This window comes from Leptonotus elevatus, chromosome 21, assembly GCF_054856555.1.
Source record: "Leptonotus elevatus isolate MCC_2025b chromosome 21, RoL_Lele_1.0, whole genome shotgun sequence".
In the NCBI taxonomy this organism is placed as follows: domain Eukaryota; kingdom Metazoa; phylum Chordata; class Actinopteri; order Syngnathiformes; family Syngnathidae; genus Leptonotus; species Leptonotus elevatus.
The window spans coordinates 7,983,797-7,996,639 of NC_141259.1; the positions used below are offsets into that span (position 1 = coordinate 7,983,797).

At 39.5% G+C, this 12,843-nt stretch overlaps 1 protein-coding gene across 2 annotated transcripts in view; it reads left to right on the forward strand.

Annotated features, from left to right (window-relative positions):
* LOC147155722 (uncharacterized) overlaps positions 1-12,843 on the forward strand; it is a 253,608-nt gene that overhangs the window by 223,965 nt on the left and 16,800 nt on the right. The window lies entirely within an intron of this gene.

Here is a 12,843-nt window from a genome sequence, read left to right on the forward strand (position 1 = left end):
CAATTTGTCAGGCAATGAAAAATAGACATTTTCATGAATTTATTTGAAAAAATAAATAAAAAATAAATGAATGCCAGGACAGGATGTAAAAAAAAAAGTGGAAGAGGATTTTTGATCAGCATAGTTTACGGTAACATTGGTGCAGATTTAACTTTGGTTTGTCTTCCTTGTCTGGTCCTTGTGTCTTTGTCTCCACCTGTTCTCGTCAACCAATCAGCTCTCTCGAACGACTTGTGTTGTCAGTGACTACGTTTACATGCAGGCAATAACCCTTTTAAAACCCAAATATTGGAAATATTCGGGTTTTGAAAGGCCATGTAAACACGCACAATAACCCGAATATGCTCTTATTCGGGTTTCTAAAAACCCAGAATATGCCACAGTTTGTGACACGTTAACTATTCATGTGAGACAGACGCGACATCACTCGGAATGCTGGAACAATGTTTATCTCCAGCTAGCATTGTTCAACAATATACGTCCGTGTATACAATATACTTCCGCTTTATCCAAACGAGGTAAGTCCGTGCTTCTGGCGTGTACCGACAAGAACCGCACTTCTGGAGCGAGTAGGAAACCGACTACTTTATTTAGCGTGGTGAGTGAGATGGATATAATGTATTTTAAAGTTATGAGCGGAAATGACATCTATTTCTGCCATGATGGTGTCCGTCCTACACCCCCCTTCACCCCCTTACATTGAGTCATTGTGTACGGGGGTTACTCTGTCAACTTGCGCTTGTAAACGTGTTACTCCGGTTGTCCTAGAAACCTGAATTCTGACCATAACCCCAATATTGCCTGCATGCAAACGTAGTCATTGTGTTTGTGTTTATGTTCCCTGTTTTCATTCAGTCTATCGCTGATCTTTGTCATACCGTCCTTTATAGACAAAAGGTACATTTTAAATCCGTTTTATTGTGACAAACCAACCTTAAACCCAGAAATGCATCTTAGATCATTTTTTACAAGAAAGTGCTCTCATTCTGGCAGACAGTACTTGGAAAAAAGAAAAAAAAACTTTCAGGGTTGTCCTGGTTTTGTGACAGAGCTTTAGTCTTTTAGACAGTAGAAATGTGTCAACGGGTGCAATCAGGTCAAGGAGCACTAAAATAAAGATACTTGCATTCATCAGTAGGTAATTTGTCTTGTTGAAGAATGTTTTAAGGATTATAATATTTGCATGTAACATGAAGGATGCTCTTCAAATGTTTTTGACCCAAAAAAGTACTTTTGATTAAAATAGTTGTACTTTTTTAAAAGGCTCTGACTCTGAATCTTGAAAGCGTCATTAGCTTAGACAATAATAATACTATTTTATGTTTACAAATATGATAATTTTGGTGAACTCAATTCAGTATTTTTTTTTCTTAACACTAATGACCTATTGATGTTGAATATCTGATTTTACAGATATTTGGACAGACATATGGACTGAAAAAATTAATTTCATGTTTCTTTTTAAAGAAAGACTTTAATTTTAATTTCCACATAGTTGGACTCTATCGAGTCAATTAAAATGATTTGCAAGTCCGAAACAAGTCCAAAGCAAGTGCCAAGGAGTGCAGGTCAAGTCCAATACAACAACAAAAATTAGTCAAGTACTGCAGCCCTGCATATGGGTATATCTTATTGACTTTTCAGGCAACTTCTTAAGGAAAATAGTAAACATTTCTGTTAATAACCTTAATTTATATTAAACATGTTTTGACTTAAACATGGTGATGGTTTCAGGTCGCTCCTCAAAAAGAATGTTACGAACATTTTCTTGGTTTATTGTTGTCGCTTTTCTAAAAAAATTCTAAATTATAGTCTCAGTTTTGAATTATAATAATGAGCAGCATGGTTTGACAGGGGCTGAGGAGTCTTTGCATATATAGACAGAGGTGGGTGGCATTCCGTCAGTACTGACGGACTGTCACTGACAGACGCCCTCTGCATTACAGCCCACTTTTGTATCACAAGTTCGACTTAAAAAACTCGAATGGACTTTATAAAACCGCCACTTCCGCATTCAGTCTAAGTGGCATATGTTTATTTCTGGTTGGCATGTAAATATAGTATGTTTATATTGTGGCATAATGACAAACGAGTTGATGCCAAAGAGCGGGCACACCGCAGTGTTGTTTGGAGGAGTCATTTCCTCATGTTTGAAAAGTAAAAACTCAGCGCAAAGTACTAGCATGTAGCTGTTGATTTTATACCTATTGCACAACCTTTGGTTATCACGTTTTTAAAGACAGAGCAGCAACTGGTTTGCCACCTGACCAATCCACCGGAAATGCTGAATGTAATGCCATGCATAAGGTCCATTGAACAGAAAACACGTTCCAGCACTCTGTAGTAGCACCTTCCCCTGTTACAGCTGCATGTTTTCATCACCTCCCCACAAGTTTACATCACATAGGTCTGTAAGCCTCTGACTCATACGCAACCCCCCTCGACCCTCCCTTCAACACATATACCCCCCCCCCCCCCCCAAAAAAAACACATTGCTCCTTCTTGTGTCAAAATGATACCCATCTGCCCTGCAGCCAAATTCCAGCCATGTTTTCAGGGAAGGAAGACTTTAGAGTGCCTCCCATGGCAAGACCTGAACCCCGCCCATCCTCACCGGGGCAGAATCGCTACGCATTATTTGAAAGAGCAACCACCAAAGGCTTTGTTAAAACCTTTGACAGGTACTGCTGATAAGTTATGAAGATGTTAACGCAGGAGACAGTGTGACTGAAGGGGTTTGTGGGGGTTTCATAGCTGGAGGTCTTCAGGAAGAACAGGCCGTGTTACATCAGCCATGTTCTGGCATCAAACGCATTGTTCAATATTCATTAAGAGGCAATATTATTTAATAGCAACGTATTTTCAACAATTCTGTCACATCGTGGCCGGCGAAGTCAAAACCCGACGCCGTTGAAGAAGGAAGACATGTACGAGATAGCACATTCCACACAGCTCTATCAAGCAGGCATTAGACGATGTCAGAGAGAGCGCCTGAGGCTGCTCTGGTATGGTTCAGCCTTATCTCCAACAGATGAACCCTTCTGGCTCAGACCTGGCAACCATCAACCCGCTCCAGTGGCTTGTGCACAGCTTCTAATGAAAGGAGTGCAGATGCGAAGCACGTACAGAAGCCACACAGTAAAAAGCTTTCCAACGGACACAGGAAGCAGTTGCTCAAGTGCAGGTCCATTAACGTAGCAAAGAATAATGAGATAATTTAATGATATTTGTTTTGCTGCCATTAATACAGATTGACTTCTAAAAGTGTGGATTTGATGACTAGCTGAGTGAGATTGAGTTATGTTTGATAGATATTCATTTCAACAAAGGGTCATACAGCAGGATTGACCGTGCAAAAGTTTTGATTAGACGGAGTTTAATGTTGACCGACAGCTTTTCGATCTAAGATTGATCTCATCTTATTGAACGCGTCTTTGGCCATACCAATTATTCTTCTGATCTCTTGCGTCAACCAACTTTGGTAAGGATAAATTTGTGTTCTGGTGATGACTTGAAGACCCACGTAACCTTTTGTCTTTTTACATCTGACGCTGAAGCTCTTGATTTCAACAGAGGCTTCCGCAGTTTCAAAGACACGTCGGGCACCTCGTGTGACGTGGTTATAAAAGCCGTATCAAATGCTGTATAGCAGCTGTCCGTCATTTTGAACTTCAGCTGTGTTTGAAATGCTTTGAAGTTAAGCACCAAAGGGACATTTCTTGCTGCCTAGAAGTCTTGAACGCCATATCACACGACACAAGAGGTGTCCAGGCTACCAAATTTAAGAACCACTTGAGATTCAGGGAAACCAGGGCGCCAACAGTGTCCTTTTTATAAGCCAAATCTAAATTATATATCTTAAATGATTTTTGAACTAACTTTTTGTGTCTTTTGTTACACTATAACGTCAACTTTTCTTCTCACATTGTGTCTAGAAACATGCAGCACGTCTGCATGCTACACATTTGGGAGCAAGGCAATGACATCATTTCCTGTTATCGCCTATCTGTTTGGTCGCCCGGCAACACAGCTTTTGATATCGTCAATAGCTTCTCTGAGTGTTCCTGATCTTTGAACCTTGTTTCCTAATAAGCCCCATCATATACTGTAGATCAAACGCTAGATTAGCTCTTTACGCACTTGAATATTTGCTGTCAACCCAGACAATTATCGATTGTCATAATGAAACATTTTGTCTGTCATGAGCGTCCCAGACAGATCAATCAGTCTCGGAGCTCATTAATCATGAATATCCAATATTGGCTGATTTTGTTATGATTGTATTTGCATCAGTAAGCTTTTGTCGCACCTAACAGCAATGCCTTAAACATAGCACAGGAAGCAACAATGTTTTCTCGTACCCGACACGTTGTTGTCCATGAGCCCAATATATGTTCAATTTCAAGAATGTCCAAATCTTTGCAAACTCTAATAGAGCAAATCCATATTCACTATATCAATACTCTCCATCTAGGCCCCGTGAAAACATTGTATGGGATCAATTGGTTTCGCCTCAAGCTCTGCGATGTACTATTAGTAGCTTCATACAACCATGTAAATCAGGGGGTGGAGATCGATTTCAAGTCATACAGTCTATTGATGATGGTTGGCTTTTATAACTACAATGTAAGTATGAATATGACAAGAACTGGATCTTTAGTTGCCTGAACATTTTGTTACCAAGACAAATTGAATTCAACGGGAAAAGATGCCTTTGAATTGTTTTAATGTAACACTGCTTTAGTCTGTTTTGTTTTTTAAGCTTGTTTTACGATTAATAATGTTAAATGAACTGTTTAAGGAACTTTTAAGTGTTTTAAGAGTGTTCTTTTAATTTATTATTATATTTGAAAGATGTTGATTAATTTTTAGTTGTGTTTTATGATGGTGATAGTTTGAACATACTCATTTAGATATTAAAAGAAAACAAAATCCAAACAAATTGGGTTTCAGTCAGCATCCAGGAGCAGATCATGTTCAACCTTTAGAGTTGAAAGTACAAATGAGCAACTGAAAAGTGCTGACTCGGAGCTCGTACTCTACTATTGTTACTATATATACTTTGACCTTAGCTTGCCATGTTGTGTCAGACAGACCGCAAAAAAAAAAAAGAGTTCTTGATTTATTTAAGAGATAATTCTTAACTGGTAGTCACTGCTACCTGACTGTCCCGATTCCACTTTTTCAGAATTGGGCATACCCTGGGAGCCTTTTTTTGTTTTTTTAAACAAGGAGTCAAAATTGAAAGCATATTAAACAAGATGAAGCAATTTCTGGATAAACTGTGTGTGAATGCTGAAATACTGAATGAGAATGTATATAAACGTGCAATGATATTGAAAGAGGTGAAATGTTGAAAGAGTGGAATTATGTCCAGGTGGTATTGAATGATTTGGAATGATATTAAATGATACTGAATGATATAGAGTGATCTTGAATGGTACTGATGAAAATGCATGAATTGAATGATATGGAATGATGTTGGGGAAAATGTGCGATATGTGAGTGAAAATTTTGAAATGTTTGTTATCGTTTGCAAGATGAACTGACTGAACTGAACATTTTGAATGTAGAATGGGAACAAATTGTTGAATGTGTCATTGGAAATGGGAGAATTTTTGGGTCAAAAATATAGAAACGTGGATTGTGGAAAGGTATAGCGTGGGTCAACAATATCAAATTGAATTGCAAGGTGAATTGAATGAACTTAACATTTAGAATTTTGAATAGAAACGATGATGAGTTTTGAGTAGGAACGATACGACACCTAACCCGAATACCCTCGAAACAAGTTGGAGAAAAAAAGTTAAATATACAGGTGAAAAGTATGAAATATTTGAATATGGGCAATGTTGAAAATGTATCCTAAGGTCAACAAAATGAGCTGAGGATTGAGAATTTCAAATGGCAGTGAATTGTTGAATATCTCCTTGATTTTTTTGAGTGGAAAAAATGCAAAATTTTGGGAAAACTGTGAATGTTTGGAATGAGAAAAGTAATAGCCTGTGAAGCATGACATTTTGAAACATGTTGAAGTTGGAATGGCTTGAATTAGTCGAGAAATGCAGAAAAAGTTAATGTATGAAAAATGGCAATAAGAATAACAGCAAATCTTCAGAAGATATCATATGGGGGTTAATAGCTCTGCTTTTGCATAATTATCCAGTTCCTTACCAAACTGTATAATATTCTTCCTTAGCTCAAGCCACCCCCTCCTTTTTTGTGTGTTTTTGTTGTACATAATCCTGCTATCTGCCCTTCTTTTTACGTTTTTACTTTGTCAAAACGACTCAGGTCATTAAAACAAACATAGCTTGGGATAGACCAAGATATTTGTGGGGGAAATCAGCATACAAGGGGACCTCTAAGGGTCAGCTGAGTCTCTTGGCCCTGTGATATTACAGGAAGCAGAGTGAACAAAGTGTAACCAGAGTACGTAAAACAATGGACATCCACCGAGAGAGAAACTGAAATCACTTCTCCTTGTGACTTCAGCTTCTGTTTGTTCCTCCATCATTCCTCGTGAGCGGTAATTGCACAGCGAAACATCCTGTTTTGAGTTACCTAACTCAATAGAGCTGCTGCTGCTACAAAAAAAGAAAAAAACAATAAGAATATTTCCTAAGCTGTGTAATGGCAAAAATCGGAGGGAAATGGGTTGTGACAGAAGAATGCGGCAATGGAAGTTAATGTAGTCGAACATCTTTTATGGTCTTTCTTTTGAGCCTACAGTAAGTATAAGGTCAAGCTGGCACAATGTCGGTTTTATGTTGCTGTAAAGATGACAGACCCCCTACAAAAGGACATTCTGAAAGATCTGATAAGACACCAACAAAGGTGGTATGATTTATGCCAGCATCTTCGTCGTGGGGTGGTCTGGGTCAGGGAGAAAATGGTAGCCAAGGTTGTCTGCGCCAGAGAATTAAGTGTCCGCACGTAAAATATAGCCTCAACTGTGGGAACCAGAAAACAATCAAAGGAGTCAAAACCAAACAAAATTGTGATTTTTCTACCCCTGTGAAGAAAATCCAACAGTAATTCTGACAGCAGGAAGTGAGGTAAACCAGCAGGTGATGCTTCCTGCTGATGTGTAAGCGGAAGGAGGCTGAGGGATGTAGGGGAACGGGTTAGTTGGCGCGAGGGATTTGGCCGAGCAGATGGTGATCCTCTCGCTGTGGACGGAAGTGGAGCTCCGCAAAAGACACAAGGAGAATAGTAAAGAGTACGAACTGAAGAGGAAGGATGTGAGTGGCTTCCCAGGGGGAGGGTGAACAAGCGGGTTACCCGCCGGCTGGGTTGGATGCGGTCAGTTTAGGCTGGGGTTGAGTAAAGCGGGGTCAAGGGGGGCTTCTGGAACTGCAGGGGGGAGGACAGAATGCAGTATACAGATCGTGTTTACTCCATGTCGGAAAAGGTGGACGAATACAAGTTTAAATTATTTTTGTTATTTGTGACAATACAAGCAAAAATCAACTCTGAATATGGAAATGACAAATCCAATGAGGAAAGTTGAAACCTCTAGTGTACACAGCCAAGACTTGAAGATATCTTTGGAGATACTAAACATTTGCATATTCATAGTGTCTGGATTTTATTAATGAACTGGGATTGAGGAGGCATATTTTATGAATTTCTAAAAATAACATTGTTTTGAATAATAGTTGGCGTCTGGTACTATATTTCTTCCAGAACGGAAAACAATTGATTCTATTTTCATGTGCTGGCCATTTACAATATTTGAACGCATATTTTTGATTTAATGTACATATAATCAAGATGTTCTGAATCGTAGCGCTAGTGCACATGATGTGGAGCTGGCATGTTTTCCCTTTGCTTGCTTGGGTTTTTTCTATATTAGGTCAATTAAAGTCTCTAAATTGTCCTTGTGTTTGAATGTGACTGTGATTGGCTAGGTAGCGCCCAGTCCAGGGTGTAACCCGATTCACGTCCAAAGTCATCTCGGATAGGCTCAGCTCATCAGTTAGCAATATAACTAAAATATGGATTTAAATTAACGGGCCACCTATCCATTATTCGTCAATCACCAGCGGCCGGCTCACCCGTCCGTCATTATTTCAAGCCAACCAAATCGGCCATCGTTAGTCCGTCATTCCGTCATCGTTATTTTAACCGCACACATCACTAAGTTATAGTTTGTCACCGCTATTTTAGGACCGTCAACCAGTCCGTCATTATTGTCACCATGCTTTTGTTATCTCTAAATTCAACTTCGTCACCACTTTTATTTTCATCACATTGGTCAGATTCTTTGTTTTTTTGTTTTTGTTTTTTTCCCATCATTTGCCAGCTAAATGTTGGTGACTGATTGACTGACATTCAGTCAGTACGAACAGAATGTCCACCTCTGTCTGTTAGTGCTGACCTTGGTGATAGTCAAGATTTGTTTTCTTTTTCTTTTCTTTTTTTTTTTATGAACATCTGTCCCAAAAAGTGTGTAATCCTATTTGCGTCGCAACCAAAAACAGATGTGAAGGTAACTGCAAGGAGAGCGAGTCGCGACGAGGGAGAGGAGAGCCGCGTGGAAGAGGCGGAGAGTGTCTGTTTTCATTCATCCTCATCTCCACCCCTTCAGAAAGACAAGATGAATATGAATCCCAGAAATAGTTGTACGGTACTTTCCAAAATCCAGACACCAAGCTGTTCCCTTTGCCATACGGCAGCTGTCTTCAAACGTCTGGGATGACACAGCAAGCAAGCATCCTGTTTATTGACTAGCAGCAGGAAGCGCTTCCAGTGCTAACAATGTGCGCTACTTACAAGTCTCCTTGCTGCTCCTTTTTTTTAAAACTCCTTTCCTCTCTAACCATTCCACCCCCACCCCAAAAAGGGAGCCGTGATCAAATGTATCGTAGAGGGGAATCTGTGCATCAATATTCATTCATGCAGCACCGCATTGTCAAGCAGAAATAGAAACGGTGATGAGCGCTGCATTTATTTGTCATTTACCTCCTGGTATGCTAATATAATGAGGTCTGCTCACCAAATAACCAAAAATCTGCATGGATACTGATTCTATACCGTGTTTCCACATGCAACTGGCACACACAGGACACATATAATGCCTGTAAGGTTTCTTGTTTTCTCTCAAGAGTATAGTTAGTGATAATGGTGGGCTACATTTTCCTTTGAGGCAGTAAAGACAAAATTGTATTATTCCATCAGTATAAAGTGATTGCATTAGGTTTTCCTTTTGTACGTCAATAAAGCAATAAATCTAAACAAGACGCTGGTGAAGCTGCACATAGGTAGCGTACATGCCTGCTTTTACTGATATTTGTGAAACGATCAGGCAACCCAATCTGGCTGCAAATAATCTTACTTTAAGGAACTATAAATCTCCTTTAAAATGCCTCATTTGGGAAATTTACGTTCCCCCCAACCCCCACCCCTCCACATTCGGCTAAAATTACTAGGTGACTAAATTATGATTGGATAATGACAGAGCCAAAGCTGTAGTTTTCCACCTACAAGTTATAATATCATTTTCTGCCTCATGCATCTTCTTGCTTAGTTAAGGATGCAGAAGTCTTGGGAGGCTCTTAATCAATAAATTAATCAAGAGCAGGGCTATGCCCATTAGTTCCCCCTGAAACGTGCCAATACATTTTGGACAAATTTATTGCACGAATCAAGGTCCATGAGGGCATATTTGGATGAGCTTGGTGAGAAAGACAAATTCAACAACACCCGTTGAGATGAACAAAAATAGAGATTATTACTGACTTTATAAATCATCACGAAACATGAAAAACTGAACCAAATACTAATTATATTTATTAATCATTGATCTGTTTAATTAAGGACGTAGCCAATCTTAGCAGCGGTGGTTAGAATCATGAGGAGATCGGGTCAAAATGTGCCTGAACTCCTTTTCACACTGCACTCACTCAAATGACAGTTTGTCCCTATTTGGTAGTGCAGTGTGCCCATATATGCTAGTGCTGATGCTGCATTCTACCATGAAATAAAACGGAGATGTTGCCACTGGTTAGACCACACCTTGACAAGATATATTTTGGGATTTAATAACGGCATGTTGTGCCCTGCTAAATGCAGTGCGAAAAGGGCTTCAGGCACTTATTTCAAAAAAGTGATGAGATGTTATTTTGGATTAACAGATGTATAAATTCCCCCAGTCACACTAAAAATAGCTGTCATGCTTGGTACAAATTGGTAAGCAACACCTGTTCATTTAACCTCTAGATATGCTTTACATTTGACTATAATCAGCAAAGCCTTTAAAGGTATGTTTAGAGCATGAAGTCGTGCGTATACTGGCACTCGTTAGCACCGCAGTCTCTCATTGACATGTAAACAACGTAGTTTGCGATGCTGTTCCTCATGAGTAAGTTAGGAAGTCCAACGTGGTTATATCAGGGTGTTGCTGCCTGTGTCATTTCAACCATTATGTTGATTTTCTTTTTAGAAATAAGGATACAGGATACGGTCAGTAGGAGGTAGTGGATTTTGAAATGTCGTTTTTTAAACCTGGGTTCAGTCATGGTGGCTTTAAATTTGGAGTTTGGTATTTTGGGATTCTTTGTGTTAACTCATTCAATCACAGCCATTTCCATTGAAGCAACCCCCTTCGCTCCTGGCTGTTTTACTGGATTTTGACTGATTTTGCAAGGCCCACAGAATAATGTGCTCTATTGCTATAAAAACATGGAACCTAGCAAAAGAAAGATTAGAGAGAAATATATATTTGTATCTGTTTCTGTTTTGCAGAAATTAGCATTAGAATATAGCTATGTTTCATCAATATTCCCATTCCTGGTGAAAATACTGACAAAAAGACCTGGCTGATCTCTTATACTCTGCTGACACCTGCTGGCCGTTTTATAATAACTACCATTGATTTAAGCCACCTCTTCATGTCGGAAGCTGCATCAAAGCCTTTTGTATGCTCTTGCATAAAAATACAAATAAACATAAAACGTGTGAACACGTTTTTGAGATTGAATGAGTTAATGTGAAATCTGAATGGTGGACCCAAGGATCACTCCAGGTTAGGGTGTTGAATACTTGACACACCACATTTTCTGGCAATAGCCTCCTGGATTAATGTCTAACAATTAGGAACATTGTTTGTATATTTGAGGAAAATTTACTTCCATTGACAATGGTCTCCTTTGTCTATAAAATTCTTCCTTATTGAAGCCCAAGGATTTTCATCAATTTTTCTTCTTCCAAGCATCCCAGAAACATCAGTTATTCATAAACTGCACGGTTACCTATATTTAAGAATGTTCCAGCGCCGATAGAGTTCTCCAGGGGAACTGAAATAAAGCTTTCTCTCCACTCTCTCACTTGCTTGCTTTCTGTGAGTGACATTGTTTATGTTTCACTTATCTGTGGCAGATGTTAGCTGAGTGAAATTGAATTCCTGGCAATGAGTGGGGGAGAGATCGCCCTGCGCATCCTTTTTTATGTCGAGGGACAGGATTTCTCCTGGCCGGCCTTGATCCCTTGATTGTCTATCCACGATGTTGTTGGTGGATAATGACAAAGGTCAAGGGTGAAACGGGCTCTTCCTGAGTCACAGGGCCGAAGAGCCAGTGTCAGTGTGTTGGTTTGGATCTGATAACAAAATCTCTAGTGGGAAGTCGTGGAAATGTGCACAAAACAGCCCTACTATGTGACAAATCGGCAAATTATATGAAGCAGTATCAGCGGAACTACAAATCAACTGCCTAATTGTGTTATTCAGCTGTAAATGCACCATTAAACGTTTTAACAGCTCCTTTGAGTATGTAAGTCAAGACATGAAGAAGAAAAAAACCTCTGTTTTTTTCATTTTATTTCTACTATGTTATCATGGTGGCCATGCAAATCTTCCTTAAGATAAATCTTGCAATGATAAAATGTAGTCAGTCATCTTTATTGGATTGCTGAGACGGATGTGAAGACTCGGAGATGAAATTTCTGCTCCCAAATAAAAACACAGTTGACTTTCCCCTGGAGTGATAGGATTTGCCAGTGTGCTGTAGAGCTGCCATTTATCTGCAGTCAAACCCCCCGAAATCGTTGATGAGTTGATGCAGCATCAGAGTACGATGAAACCGAGGAGAGAGTGAAATAGAAAAAAATAGGAGGATGGTTCCATGTGTGAGTGCTCTGTTTCCTCTTGTTTACCCCAAGCTGTTTCTCAACCCGGGATAACAACCCTGGACAAACATGACTATCAGCTGATTTTGCAGCACAAGCATGTGCAGATGATACTCATTAGCAGTGCGGCTCCGAACCGCTCAGAAAGCTTTTTCACTCCACTATCTCTTTGAACATGAACAATGATGACGGATAAAAATCACTGTGAGACACACTAATGGACAGAGTATCTAGGCTTTGGTTTTCAAGAGATGTATTTAACCGTCTTATTTTTGTAATCGTACCAGTTTAGGGTGACCAGATGTCCCGATTCACCGGGACAGTCTCGCGTTAGAGCCTTGGGTCCCGGGTTTTGTCCTGATATTTACGCAAGTCCCGTCGCGGTGTCCCTTTTCTCTCTTTTTCTTTTTGTCAACCAAACATGTCAGACGAATATTGAACAGCAATTAAATTTGGTGGCATTTATTGAATATTTCATTTTCAGTGAAATTGTACAGTCCCGTCTTGAATTTTGAAAATCTGGTCACCGTATACCAAAATGATATAATTTGCTTGCGAAGTGTTTGTTCCTTTTAAGTCACCGTAGTTAGAAACAATTGTTAGTGAAATCGGTAACAACCTCCAGAGGGCAGGAGTGACGATATCACAATCTACTAGTGGCAGAAAACGTAATAAAGAAAAGTATAGAGGCTATACTCGATGATGCAGCTCATT